The following is a 14,744-nucleotide window of genomic DNA, read 5'->3' on the forward strand; positions in this document are numbered from 1 at the left end:
AATTGAACATTGCTCTTCTTATGGAATCATTAAAATTGAACATTGTTCTTCTTATGGAATCATTAAAATTGAACATTGCTCTTCTTATTGAATCATTAAAATTGAACATTGCTCTGCTTATGGAATCATTAAAATTGAACATTGCTCTTCTTATTGAATCATTAAAATTGAACATTGTTCTTCTTATGGAATCATTAAAATTGAACATTGCTCTTCTTATGGGATCATTAAAATTGAACATTGCTCTTCTTATGGGATCATTAAAATTGAACATTGCTCTTCTTATGGGATCATTAAAATTGAACATCATGGAATACATGATTTTTCAGGATAGGCTGTAAGTTGTAGGAATGAAACGTGCTTTTCAAAATGTCACCAACATTGGCAATTTCCTCATCTGTACAGTGAGATGCATAAGTATTACCAACGATATTGTTCGTAAATATGTTTTAGGGATGTGACGAAGCTGAAAATTTACCGATGCCGATGTACTCACCGATAATTTTTGGAACCGATACCGATGCCGATATTTAACCAATTCCGATACATAAGATTATTAAAAACAGAAATGGGATGTTATTTTCAGCATGACAAAAAAATAAATGCTATGTACATTTCTATTGCATATCATAATGTATGTGGTTATGTGAACCTTTAAGAAGAACACAGATTCTCAAGAGGTTTAACATTAGTACACAAGCAGTTCTTTGAAATGCAAAATGAATTCCTGTTCTTAATGTTGGAAGTTTACTGTTTTGGAAGCACTTCTGGAAGTAACCTACTTCTTCTCTTATCGCAAATCTGTTCATCAACACTGAACTCTCATTCACTGAATACTGATGCAGCAAGTATGCCCAAGTATTTTCTCAGCACTTGCTTCAGGTTTAAACACAACAGCATATCCTCGTCACGTGGACTAGTTGGTTCAGCAATGTACTGTTTTATTTCTGATTTTGAGGTAGGTTGATCCTCTGAATGAGAGTTTGCAATAATTTTATTACAAAAACTCTACAATGATGAAGAATCATAACCAAATTTTCAATAAATCTTACAAAACTAAAATATAAAACTTATTAGAAGGTAAAACTCTAGTGTAATCTGTACTGGTTTAAATATCGGATTTTTGCCGATGCCGATATGTCAGTTTCTGCCGACTTTCATACATCTGTAATCGGCTTCGCCACATCCCTAGTTTATTATTTACGCGATGAGACGTTCAATTGAAACAAAAGTGCTGAGAACTTCTGTACCAAAATACGTAAAAACAGAATCCTTAGAAACAAGTAGGATGCATAGTAAAAAATTAATGAAAGTAGTCATGGACAATTTGCCTAATAATATTTGTGCATTCCACTGGACATGCAATTCTGCCCGGTGTTTTCAAAGGTGACGAACAAATGCACATTCCTGGACGGGTATAATTTCGGTAGCAAGTGTCAATACACCTTATATGCGTGCAGAAATGTGATTCACAGCAAGACTTGTCCGATATTTCACCCAAGGCATTGTGGTCCAGATGACGTTTCGCGTGGGTTTCATTCAGCGTCATTTATCCTCCGCCTCCCGCATCTGTCTTCATCCATTGTTCTCCTCCTCTTCAAGTTTCTGCGATGGGATGTGGGTGTGATGTCAACTGCAGCTTCAGAGGATGTTTTTTTTCCACCATATCCCACCGGGTATCGAAATGTGCGATATGATCGTTTGAAAACTGAAAAACACCAGCATGAACGTGTCATTGTCAGATGTGTGGGTGCTGATAACGTACCTCTGTTGATTGCATCCACATGGATTCTCGTGCCAATGCACGGATGTTGATGGATCTGAATTTAATGAAACGACAAGATAACATCTTTTTTTGCACCGAGCATAATTGGTTGGAGCAAAATTATTTTCGTAAAATCTATGGCTGTTGTACATTCTCGGACACTTCTGCGTTGTAGCGATGACTGTACATTTGCAGCTTGAGCTCGAGTCGCAACTCGCGGAGCATCCAATCAACAAGTTAGCCGCAGACGTCATCTCAAAGCACCACCTATCGCTAAACATGTTGCTGACGCTCCACCCTCTTTATAGGCTCGCTAACTAAACTCGTTCGCTCGCCTGTAAATTATGCGAAAATAATCTGGCTCTACCGGTCTTCATGGCATAGTGGTTACCGTGGAGTTACGGGGGATTGCGTTCCAATCCCAGATTAGGTATTAAGCAATGCAAATATTTGTGAAATTTGCCATGCTTAAAGTGCAGATATTTTTTGTAGATTTTTGCGTGATTTGGAATGTTTAGGAGGAAAAGGTTTGTATAAGGATTAAAAGAAGGACACCCATTAATATTTTTGCTAATTGGTGGAAATTGACTGTGTGAAAGGTTAATATAGAATTCTAGGTCTTTTCCAATAGCGTGTTAGTTAAGGTTGAAACCTTGTAATCTATAGATGCAGTGGGGTTGTTTAGTACCCCACGTTAATTTACCCATACAGGTTCGATTAGCTTCTGCAGAAGACGTAAACATAGAGCAACTTTGCCAGACAATCTTTGTCATAGTTCTCAACTGCGATGTTGATTCTATGGCGTAAATTTTGGTAAGAGAATCAAGAAATTATCAAGAAAATTGACAATATTGCATAGGAATTCACAATTTCACAAATAGAAAAACAATTACCAACATTTTCCTCTGTAACAATATAGGTGGGTTTGATGTGACGTCAGGATGCGCACAGCTGCTATATTTGCGGCCAATTTTATTTATCGTCTACGAGGAAATATCCAGCATGTAGCGTTCGTTACATCTGCACCAACTGCACGTTTGGTTTAAATCAGGAATGTCTGTGTTGGTGTCTTACAAGTTGATAACTCTCGAGCTTGGGAGGAGGGGAGTCTCTGTATGTAATTATGTAATATCCAGAATCTTCGAGAGTAGTTTATGGAATACCCTCTCTCCCCATTTTTTAAAAACAAAATATAAGGTTAGGTTATACCATTTCCTCAAATATACTTAGCGCCCTCCTCTCTCCCATTGACATTGTTTCTTGTGTTTGCAGAGAAACGTTTGCCGAAGGATACCTTTGGCATTACCGCGTTTCCGCACCGTCAGCGTAGCGTAAGGGAAAAGGACAGCTACCCGCCACTTAGAACCAGCTTTTCTGGCCTATATTGTTTACTGGCGAGAGATCTTCCTTAATAGCCATGTCTCCTTCACGTTTTGGTAATTAGGGAATGCACACGAGCATGTTCAGTGGTACTTGAACATTTGCGTAGAAAACCATTATGACATGCTTTCGGTGTTACTTTCGTTCCCCGAGCAACACAAGGTTCCTTTCTTGTCTTTTTTTGATTTTTTTCATTCTCTCATTGTCTTTATTTCTCTTGTACTTTTTTGTCGCGTAGTTTTTACATTTTTCTTTTTTGCTCACTTTTATTTCTTCTCTTCTTCCTCCTTTCTTTCTTCTTTTCTCCTTTCTATGCGTTTTCCACCTTTTTATCTCTCATTTTCCTTTTTGGTTTTCTTTTCTCCGTTCTCTTTCCTTTGTGCCTTTCGTTTGTTCTCCTTCCCTCCTCATTTTCTTTCGTAGTTTTCTCCTTTGTCTCTTTCCTTTTGTCCTATTTTTCCTGTTTACCCATTGTCTCTTTCATTCGTCCTCTTTTTTCTCCGATGTCTCTTTCTTTCGTCCTCTTTTTTTTCTTCGGTGTGTCTTTCTTTCGTCCTATTTTTCCCCGTTGTCTCTTTCGCCGTTCCTCCATTGTCTCTTTCGCTTTGTTTTCCTCCCTTGTCTCTTTCGCCCTGTTTTTAATCGTTTTGTCTGTCGCCCTGTTTTTCTCATTTGTCTCTTTCGCCCTGTTTTTAATCGTTTTGTCTGTCGCCCTGCTTTTCTCAGTTGTCGCTTTCGCCCTGTTTTTAATCGTTTTGTCTGTCGCCCTGTTTTTTTTCAGTTGTCTCTTTCGCCCTGTTTTTAATCGTTTTGTCTGTCGCCCTGTTTTTCTCAGTTGTCTCTTTCGCCCTGTTTTCCTCCGTTGTCTCTATCGCCCGGTTTTTCTCAGTTGTCTCTTTCGCCCTGTTTTTCTCAGTTGTCTCTTTCGCCCTGTTTTCCTCCGTTATCTCTATCGCCCTGTTTTTAATTGTTTTGTCTGTCACTCTGTTTTTCTCAGTTGTCTCTTTCGCCCTGTTTTTAATCGTTTTGTCTGTCGCCCTGTTTCTAATCGTTTTGCCTGTCGCCCTGTTTTTCTCAGTTGTCTCTTTCGCCCTGTTTTCCTCCGTTGTCTCTTTCGCCCTGTTTTCCTCCGTTGTCTCTTTCGCCCTGTTTTCCTCCGTTGTCTCTTTCGGCCTGTTTTCCTCCGTTGTCTCTTTCGCCCTGTTTTCCTCCGTTGTCTCTTTCGCCCTGTTTTTCTCAGTTGTCTCTGTCGCCGTTGTCCGTTTCCTCCGTTGTGTCTTTCGCCCTCTTTTTATTCGTTGTCTCTTTCTTTGGCTCTTTTTCTCTCTTTCGCCCCTTTTCTCCTTTGCCTTTCTTCCCATATCTCTCTTTCCCTACATTCCGTTCTCCTGTATCTTCCGTTGTCTCCTCTCTCGTTTCATTCAGGTTAGTTGCTGTTCCATTTTCACGTCTCATTAAAGTTGAAAAATCACACTGTACGTTAGCGTCTGAAATTTTCCCGCGTTCCATGCCTCTAAATTTCCCTGTGGCGACACAGACGGCGAAATGGTCTCCCGCGACACACACTTCACGGCGTGGGCTGCGAGGTGATCATGGAAATGTGGGACATTTTTCCGGTTATGCGACGTTTTGAAATTTCAGGAGAAAAGTTTTGGCTGCTCTCGGGATTCTCACCGAGGAGTTTTCGTAACCATGGCAGATGTTGTTAACTCTCTCTCGCTTTCTCTCTCTCTCTCTCTCTCTCTCTCTCTCTCTCTCTCTCTCCTCTCTCTCCCCCTCTCGCTCTCTCTCTCTCTCCCTCCCACCCTCCCCTCTTGTCAAGTAAGTTACTGATTACTCATTTCTGTCAGTATTCAAATTCAAGTACCTAAGAGTATTTTTTTAGTGGGATATGGTCCCTCACACTAAATGTTGAATAGCTACATAGTATCTAGTTTTTTGGGAAAATAAAAGTCCTTAGAAAACCATAAGAGATGAAGAAATTTGGGAATAAAGAAGGTTTCGGATATGACGTACATCTACGTAATCTCTCTTGATTTCGCACGGAACAGGATATTACAAGGTTGTATATTATGTATTAAAAGCAAAGGTGTTAAGACTTGTGCTTCTGCCCAAGTAAACCTTTGGGTTTAGGAATATCAGAAAGGCTGTTTAACTAGATTGTTGATAAATGGTGTACAGTGTGTCCCACACCGAAGTAAAACATCTGAGACCGGGACGGGACCGAAATGAAACATCTGAGACCGGGACGGGACCGAAATGAAACATCGGAGGCCGAAACGGGACCGAAATGAAACATCGGAGACTAGAACGAGACCGAAATGAAACATACCGGGACGAGACCGAAATGAAACATCGGAGACCGGGACGAGACCGAAATGAAACATCGGAGACCGGGACGAGACCGAAATGAAACATCGGAGACCGGGACGAGACCGAAATGAAACATCGGAGACCGGGACGAGACCGAAATGAAACATCGGAGGCCGGGACGAGACCGAAATGAAACATCGGAGGCCGGGACGAGACCGAAATGAAACATCGGAGACCGGGACGAGACCGAAATGAAACATCGGAGGCCGGGACGAGACCGAAATGAAACATCGGAGGCCGGGACGAGACCGAAATGAAACATCGGAGGCCGGGACGAGACCGAAATAAAACATCGGAGGCTGGAAGAATACTCGTGAGAGAAGGCCGAAAGTTAAGCGCTGCTGAAAGACAGTAAGACTGCAGTTAGTCTCCTATGGGTGTCTTGCATATTGGTGAAAGTACCTTCGTGAAGGATAACAATATTAATTAATAATCATTTGAATAGTTGTAAGAAATTCTGCCCAAATTTGCCTGTATATTATAATAAATTGTTGAATATCTCCACACTTTCGCCCTTACAATACAAATGGAGCATTGCTTATAGTAAATGTGCAAGGACGGAGCAAGATATGTCCAAATGAAGGTACTCTGTACGGGCATGAAGTGTCAACGACCTCATAACACATTCGCTAATAAGCATAACATAACCTTATTACCTGTACATTATTTTAGCTGCCTCCGTGCCGTCGTCCTTGCCTGCCGCCAGAGCAGCGACGGAAGAATAGTCTCGTGTGTCATTTGAATTCCTCGCAGAGTGCCCGACCCAGTTCCCACTTGACTGCTCGTGCGAACGCTCCCACGAAAATGAAATTAGCCATCTCTGGATTCCGCCTGATAATGCAACACGAATAACGTTTATCTTTACAACTCAATTACGGTCATCCATTTTTTTTCTCGCTCTGTTTTTGTCCACCTACCCGACAATGATATTTGCCCCATTCCTCTCTACCAACCATCTTCTTTAACATTTGTATTGTTCGTTCCTTTGATCTCAAAACTCTAGTACCTTCAGTGGCTACTTCTGTGGCCGAGTGTTCCAAGATGTTACGTTGTGTTCGTTCGTTTCACCACCTATTAATGCAATCATCATTTATCTTCATCGTAGCGACTAACCTAAGGGAGCAGAAGATCGGCATGAAAGATCAAAACAAAAAGCTTCAAGAGAGAGAAATTGTAACTAGAATGTAAGTGAGATATGAACCACTGAAATATCCCTTCTCCATAGGCGGTTGTTTGTCCGAACTCGTTGAGTACAAATGAATACAGTTATCCTCTCAATTTATATTCGTAATAGTGAAGAATCATCTGAAAGTAGCATGATCTTCATCCCTTATCTTACAGCGGTGAAGTATCTCCCATAAAATATCAGTTTTTTCTTACCCTGTCTCTCACTGGTGAATAATCTGGAAAAAATCCTGGATCTTCATTCTTTGTCTCTCAGTGGTGAAGAATGTGAAAATTATTTCTGGACCTTCTTCCCCCGTCTCTCAATGGTGAAGAATATGAAAATAAGTCTTCCTGAATCATTTTTCCCTCTCAGTGGTGAAAAATCATCTGAAAAAAAAAATCCTGGGTCTTCTTTCCTTGTCTTTCAGTGGTGAAGAATTTTTCGAAAATAATTCTCGGATCTTCTTTCCCTGCCTCTTAATAGTGAAGAATCGTCTGAAAAAACTTTGGATCTTGTTTCCTTATCTTTCAGTGGTGAAGACTCGTGAAAAAACAACTGGATTTTCTTTCCTTGTTTCTCAATGGTGAAGAATTCTCTGAAGAATTCCTGGATCTTCTTTCCCTGTCTCTCAGTGATGAAGAATCATCTGAAAAGAATTCTTGGATCTTCTTTCCCTGCCTCTCAATAGTGAAGAATCATCTGAAAATAATCTTGGATCTTGTTTCCTTGTCTTTCAGTGGTGAAGACTCGTGAAAAAACACCTGGATCTTCTTTCCTTGTTTCTCAATGTTGAAGAATTCTCTGAAAAACTTCTGCATCTTGCCTCTAAATAGTGAAGAATCGTCTGAAAAAATCTTGGATCTTGTTTCCTTGCCTTTCTGTGGCGAAGACTCGTGAAAAAACACCTGGATCTTCTTTTCTTGTTTCTCAATGGTGGAGAATCCTCTGAAAAATTCCTGGATCTTCTTTTCCTGTCTCTTACTGATGAAGAATCTTCTGAAAAGAATTTCTAGATCTTCTTCCCCTGTCTCATAATGGTGAAGAATCCTGTAAATGCAAATCGTGAATCTTCTTTCCTTTCTCTTAAAAGCAAAAGTGAAGATTCTCGTGAAAAAAAAATACTTGCATCTTCTTTCTCTTTCTCCCAATAGTAAAGAATCCAATTCTTCTGCGATTTGGAATAATCCTCCCTTGAATAATGTCTGTTTCAATGACTACATTGCAGTTAACACTTGTCATTGGACCGCTAGATGGGCAGTGAAGAACAGCAGCAACAAAGCGACGAGAACAATAGAAGAAGAACAGACGACCAGAATTCGCGGAAATGCGAAAAATGTTCCTTTTTCCTCTACGCTTTGTTTGGTCTGCTTCAAGTGGCCGGTTGTTACGTGCAACGAATTGTTTTCCGAAACTTTTCCACCTCCGCGATGGATTAAACTAACCGCTTTTGTCGGCGTTGCTCGGCAAGAGAGCGTGTAATTAAAATGAAGAGCATTATACCGTCCCGCGGGAGGGGGCGGGAGTTCTGAGTGAGGGTAGTAGCGCAGGGTTGCAGAGGGAGGAAGGGAGATTAAACTCCAAGAAGATGCGGATTTTTCCAGGTCTTCTCTCTGGAGCTGGATTCGCGGAAACCTGTCGCATTGAGTTTCCACTCGGAGCACTCTTCGGGTGCTTGGAATGCAAGTTTCCTGCAGTAAAGGAACGAGATCCATTCTTCCTAGTCTGAGCACTGTAATGTTTGAGAAGATGATGGCTGGTTCTGATATTGTCGCTTTCGTCTTTAGACCTTGACGCAGAAGTGTCCTGGGCTCGACTCTGCTGAGGCAGATGCAGAGAGAGCACAGTGGCGCAACAGGCCCTCTTGAGGGCCCTGGTTTGCCGAGCGGCTTCTCCTTGATTGAAGTGTTGGCGCATCACTACTGGTATCCGTAGAAGTACAATCAGCCATAGAGAAATGAGAGAGACGGTTTCCTAATCATTTTTAGTCTGTTTTTCTCTCTCTATTTATCATATTCTAATTATAATATTTCTCTCTCTCTTTGCGTGTTTTCCTATTTCCTTTCTTTCTCTCTCCTTTTCTATTTCTCTCTTTTTCCTCGCTTCTTTATTTCTCATTCTTCAGCCGTTTTTAGCGTTTTCCTTTATTCCTTCTCTCTCTCTTCCTCTCTCTGTCGCTTCATTAATTATCTTCCTTCCATCATCCCCGATGGCGGAGTGGTAGCGTCGTCGCCTTGTAATCAAGGGGTCCCGGGTTCGATACCCGGTGGAGGCACAGTGTGTTTCGGATTCCACTTTAAACTGAAGGCCCAGTCCCGATTAGCCTTACTGTGCATAAAGAAATCAATCAATCTTCCTTCCAACATTCCCTACTAGTGTCGGGCGATATATCCCGATATTGAAAAAATATTGTCGAGGATGTATATCGTGTCGGCGATATATCGTCACGATATTTTGGCGATATATATCGTGTGGGTGTATAGTCATGATATATCGCGATATCAAATTTCCGATATCGTCCATTTCTATTCCCGTACCGTTGCGTCCTCCAGAAAAAAGAAAGTACTCCGTGTGTGTGTGTGGGGGGGGGGGGTGTACATACAGTACTTTTATGGTAGGGCCAGTGCGCGCTAACCATAACAGCAACATGAGTACTTTCATCCTCTCCTCCCGAATACGCACGCGAGATTCGATATCCCGGCACACTTTTTCCATGCACGCTAAGATCTTGATGGAAACAGCAGATTGGAAAAAATAAAAAAGGTCTCGCTAGGAATTTCCAAGAACTGTTCTGCTCCTGTTGCGTCACCGTTTGTGGCTCCCTTCAGATAGAGATAGAGGGGAACTGGTTTTCCATTCCCTCCTTGGTTGCGATGGTCGCTCGTGGTGTGTGGTCCTCTCCCCGCGGTGGATGCTGGCTGCGTAATTCATCCCCGAATTGCATTTGCTCGGCTATTAGCACACAATAGGGCGCTTGCATCGCTTGGCTTCAGCAGCAGAGCATAGTAATTGTTTGATGAGGATCGAGGGCAGTTGGTGATGGTAGGTTAGTTTCGCAGGGATTTGCTCGTTGTCGAGTAAAAATTTACCATTATCAGCCGTTGTTCCCTTTCCATCAAGAATTTTTCACATTTGCAACGCGATTCTATGTTTCTAATTTTCATTGCGATTTTTGTTCCCAATTTTCAATCCGATTCTTTCAGAGTTCCAACCCGATTCCTTCTTTACCAGTCCCTACCAGATTCCTTCTTTACCAACCCGATTCTTTGTTTCCAGTTTCCAACGCGATTATTTCTTTCCCGTCTTCAACCCGATTTCTTCTTTCCCGTTTTCAACCCGATTTCTTCTTTCCCGTTTTCAACACGATTCCTTCTTTCCCGTTTTCAACGCGATTCCTTCTTTCCCGTTTTCAACGCGATTCCTTCTTTCCCGTTTTCAACGCGATTCCTTCTTTCCCGTTTTCAACACGATTCCTTCTTTCCCGTTTTCAACGCGATTCCTTCTTTCCCGTTTTCAACGCGATTCCTTCTTTCCAGTCTTCAACGCGATTCCTTCTTTCCCGTTTTCAACGCGATTCCTTCTTTCCCGTTTTCAACACGATTCCTTCTTTCCCGTTTTCAACGCGATTCCTTCTGTCCGGTTTTCAACACGATTCCTTCTGTCCGGTTTTCAACACGATTCCTTCTGTAAGGTTTTCAACACGATTCCCTCTTTCCGGTATTCAACACGATTCTTCCTTTCCCATTTTCAACGCGATTCTTCCTTTCACATTTTCAATGAAATTTTTCTTCCCCATTTGCATTTTCGATTTTTCTTCCCCATTTGCATTGCGATTTTTCTTCCCCATTTTCAATGCGAGTCTTTCTTTCCGAGTTTCAACCCGATTCCTTCTTTACCAGTCCCAACCCGATTCCTTCCCATTTGCAACACGATTCGTTCTTTCCAATTCCAAACAGATTCTGTCTTCCCCAATATCAATAAAGATCTTCCATTTTTATTGCAACGTAGCAAAATGAATTGGCTTTCGCTTGGGCTTCAGAAATGTTTTTGACCTTCGAACTACCTGCAACAGTGACCTGTTGAACATTTGTTCATCACTAACCTCTCTCGTATGATTAGGCAATCACACATACACCTACACATACAGACCGAAAGAAAGGAAAATGAATGTAGTTCCATTCCTATATCCTAAGCTGTCGATTTTATGTTGAACATGTTGTAAACACTTAGTCGTCAAAAAGCACCGCATGATATACTCGAAATTTGTATTAATTAACGTTTACACTGGAACACATCCAATACACGATAACGTCTATGCTCTGTAATCAAGGGGTCCCGGGTTCGATATCCCGTGGAGGCACATTGTACATTGCTTCGGATACCATTTTAAACTGCAAGACCAGTCCCGATTAGCCTTTCTGTGCATTAAGTGGACTTTTAATGCAAACTCAATCAATCCAATACATGGAATTATTATTTGTATATCTTATTTCTTTGATTATGCGACTCCATTCATATCGTGTTATTGATTTCTGGATTCAAAATTTTTTTTAATAGGCTCCTTCCCTTGATGTACGGTGAACAGCAAAAATGTGTTGTGTAAAGTTACAGGAAATAAGATCCCCAGCTACTATTTCTGAGTTTGTATGCAACCTTGCTTGCATTATAACCTATCCTGACAATGTACAGAACAATCGCAGAGACGAATATAATAGCCCAGACAGTTTAATTTCCTACGGTTGATATATTTTTGCCTCTGGCGGTACAAGCTATCCAGGTTATTTATAGAATCGAACAGCGCCTCTCAATTTTCCGCTCTGCGAAAACAAAAATGAAGCGTCAGTGTCAATGTGTGTTTGTGGGTGGGGGAGAATGAATGGAAGATGCTTCAGTCATCGAACATCCCCAGCGGCAGTTGGCAGGCTGATTTCCGGAAGCCCCCCCCCATCACCCCTCACATGTAACTAAACTCTCACCATGGCAACGAGATAATATGCCAGCGAGTGTGTTGAAGGGGGAAATGGGGGGGGGGACGTTTTGGAGATACGCCAAGGGAAGCGCCATGGTTGGCGATAACCATTGTGTGAATGAAAATTTTCGGATGGCCTAGAGCGACTGGAAGATTAAATACCCAGGGAACGAGTCGGGATCGGGGAAATTAAAACGAACAGACTCGCTCTCTCCTCTCTTTTTTTGTTTTTTCGTTCTCGCCTTCTTTCCATTTGTGAAAACTGGGCGATAGGGAAAGGGGTGCGTGTTTCCTAAAGCCGGAGTCATTTGTTTCATGGAGCGAAGTGGAGAATTAAATTCCTCTTATCGGTTCGTTGAGAAGGCAGGAAGAGCGTTAAATCCGTCTTCCCAGTGAGCCGGGACAGTTTGCTTTTGTCAAGATGATAATTCAGTTCTTTTTTCTTCCCACTTGGGTTCTCTTCTTTTTTTTTAAAAAAAAATGCTGAGCCTGCGAGTGGCTTAATGCATTCTATTTTTCCTGGCAGAGAAATTCTCCTTTCTTTCTTTTATTGATTTGGAAAAGAATCCTGAATATAAACAGGGTTCCTCCTGATCTGTAAATTCTAGAAAAGCCACGAGATCTAATGAGTGAGAAGGGGATTTTGGAAATCTACGGAAAAGTCGGGGAAAATCAGGAGGTTTTTTTTGTACTTCTCAGGATTTCGGAATAAAAATCCATTTTTTTCGAACCAGATTCCTGATAGCGGATTTTCCACATAAGATTATTGTTTTAGCGATTTTCATTAATTTATTATGAAACATGTTGATCAAACTTATTCTGCTCAATAGGATGTGCTGCCGAACACTTAGAAGGCTCGGAAGTTGATGAAAAAAATCATCTTTTTTTCTAAGCCTTGAAAACGATGCTAAACCTGATATCAGTTCATTTCTCTTCAGTTAGAAGCAGAAAACATTATTTTTATATTGCATTTTTCAGCTTTTATGTCATTTTCAGTTGTTTTTTTTTGCCGTTTCTGTTGCATTTATGCTCATTTTTTAGGTTTCTTCCCCCTCCCCCCTTCCGTTGTTTCTTAAATTTTTAATGCACTTACTAGCATAATACACATTTAAAATGTGGTAAATATATTTTTCCTCCAGCAAAATTAAAATACTTTGTGTGTAGCCTACTCTGAGGGTGCCTTGCTGCCCACTATAAAACTGTATTTTCACTACTGTTTCGTGCAAGGACCTCTGAGAGCAGGTGAAAAACATTAATTACTTTTCCCTTTGCTTCAGTAGTTTTAACTACTAAGCAACGGGTTTTATCGAATTTTTCAAACTACTCTCTTGTAATTTATGAAAAAATAAATCTCTTATTTAGTGAACGAAAAAATATTTTTAGGTCATCAACTTCGGAGTGTAGTTGTAATCATCTTCAGGCACCCCGAACCACTATGTACTTCGCCTGGTTTCGAACCTTGAACCCGTGGCTTACGAGGCGATGTCGTTACCATTACGCTCTCCGTGAGACCTAAACCAGCACAGAATGCTGTGAAAATTTGTTTTAAAATTACTTGTAAATGTCAGGGAATTTGTTTTGTCTAAATGAGACGGAGCCCTGATACAGTAAAGTAATTTTATGTCAGGATGTCGACAACGAAAAAAGTTGGCAGGAAACCGTGATTCTCATGAATCCGTAAGTAATGTTTCATTGGTTGTTTAATTAACTTATTTTACGTCGATTCTCTGCCGCTTTTGGCTAATCGCGACGATGAGGATGAGTGATGTAATGAAGTCGATGAAGTGACACAAAGAACAACCATGCCCAGATGAGATTCTAGCCCGGTAACCGTAGCGCGCTGTGCTAACCACTCTGCCATGGAGGTCGGCAGTAATGTCTCGTGTATTGTTTAACATGGGCCGTAAAGTGTCAGAACAATTCTATTACTGAGGAAAGCATAAGCGAAATGAAAATATCGGTGGGCAATTTGCATTGAAGTAGTTATGCATCGCACTGTTCGATAATCAAGATTGGGAAGGGGCAGGTTTTTCTTGAGACAAAGCGGATTCTTTGAATAAAGAATTGGCAAGGACAAGCACAAGGCACAGAAGCTTTTCGCCCGACCCTGTGGCCGAGTGGTTAGCACATCGCACTGCGACGCCAAGGGTCCCGGGTTCGAATCCCGGTCGGGCTTGGTTGTTTGTGAATGTCCATTCATCAATTTCGTCATTTCATCACTCATCCCCATCTTCGCAAATTAGCCAAGAGGCACAAAACGCGAAGTAAAATAAACTAAATCAATCAATCAATCAATCAATTAGAAGCATTTGGAGGGAGTATCTAAGTGGAATTTAATAGTCATGCAAAAAAATGTTTAAAACAATCAACATTCTCTATGTGAACCCACATGAATGTTCCTTTGTATGTGTGTGCATAATTTGTCTCAATGTTTCATTCATTTTGTATGTAAGCTAAGCTTCCATCGTACATTTTTCACAAAAAGTAGTGGAGGAATCGTTACGTCACAGAAGCCAGAAATTATGGTGGAAATTTGTTACTTTAGCGCGCCATCTCTTTTCTAGAAATCTAATTAAATGCCACAGTTTGCTAATTAATTTTTAATAGCCCTGTGTTGGCGACTGTAATTTTTCTCTCTTTTTTGACTGAACTTCAACTCCTCGTCAGACTGGCAAGGTTCCAACGCTTACGGACTTCTCAGTGCTAATTAAAACTTTGTCGGTTTGTATTTTGATTTTCCTTTAAATAAATCATGCATTCCGTTTACATAGAAAACGCTAGTGAAAACTGTGTCTTTAGCACTCAATGAGCACTAAATCGACTAGGTTTCCTAGCACTGGCATAAACAAGACTTTTTAAGGGGGTTGTGGCCAGTGTTGAATCCAGCCAGTTTCTTCTGGGGGAGGGGGAGTATAAGACTTCAAGATGGAACATGTCACAGCCAATTATATAGTACTATTAAAAGCAATATTAATTCCCTTGGCTCTTAATACGTAATTAAATTAAATTAAATGTAACTTTCGATAACAGCCTCTCGTGGCCATGAGAGGCTGTTATGTATACCTTTTTCTTAGTCAGTAATATATGTGTGC

General features: G+C 41.0%; 1 protein-coding gene across 10 annotated transcripts in view; it reads left to right on the plus strand.

Moving 5' to 3' along the window:
• PDZ-GEF (PDZ domain-containing guanine nucleotide exchange factor) overlaps positions 1 to 14,744 on the plus strand; it is a 483,761-nt gene that overhangs the window by 368,083 nt on the left and 100,934 nt on the right. The gene's annotated exons all lie outside the window — the stretch shown is intronic.

The sequence above is a fragment of the Lepisma saccharinum genome, chromosome 11 (genome assembly GCF_977018435.1).
Source record: "Lepisma saccharinum chromosome 11, izLepSacc3.1, whole genome shotgun sequence".
NCBI lineage: Eukaryota > Metazoa > Arthropoda > Insecta > Zygentoma > Lepismatidae > Lepisma > Lepisma saccharinum.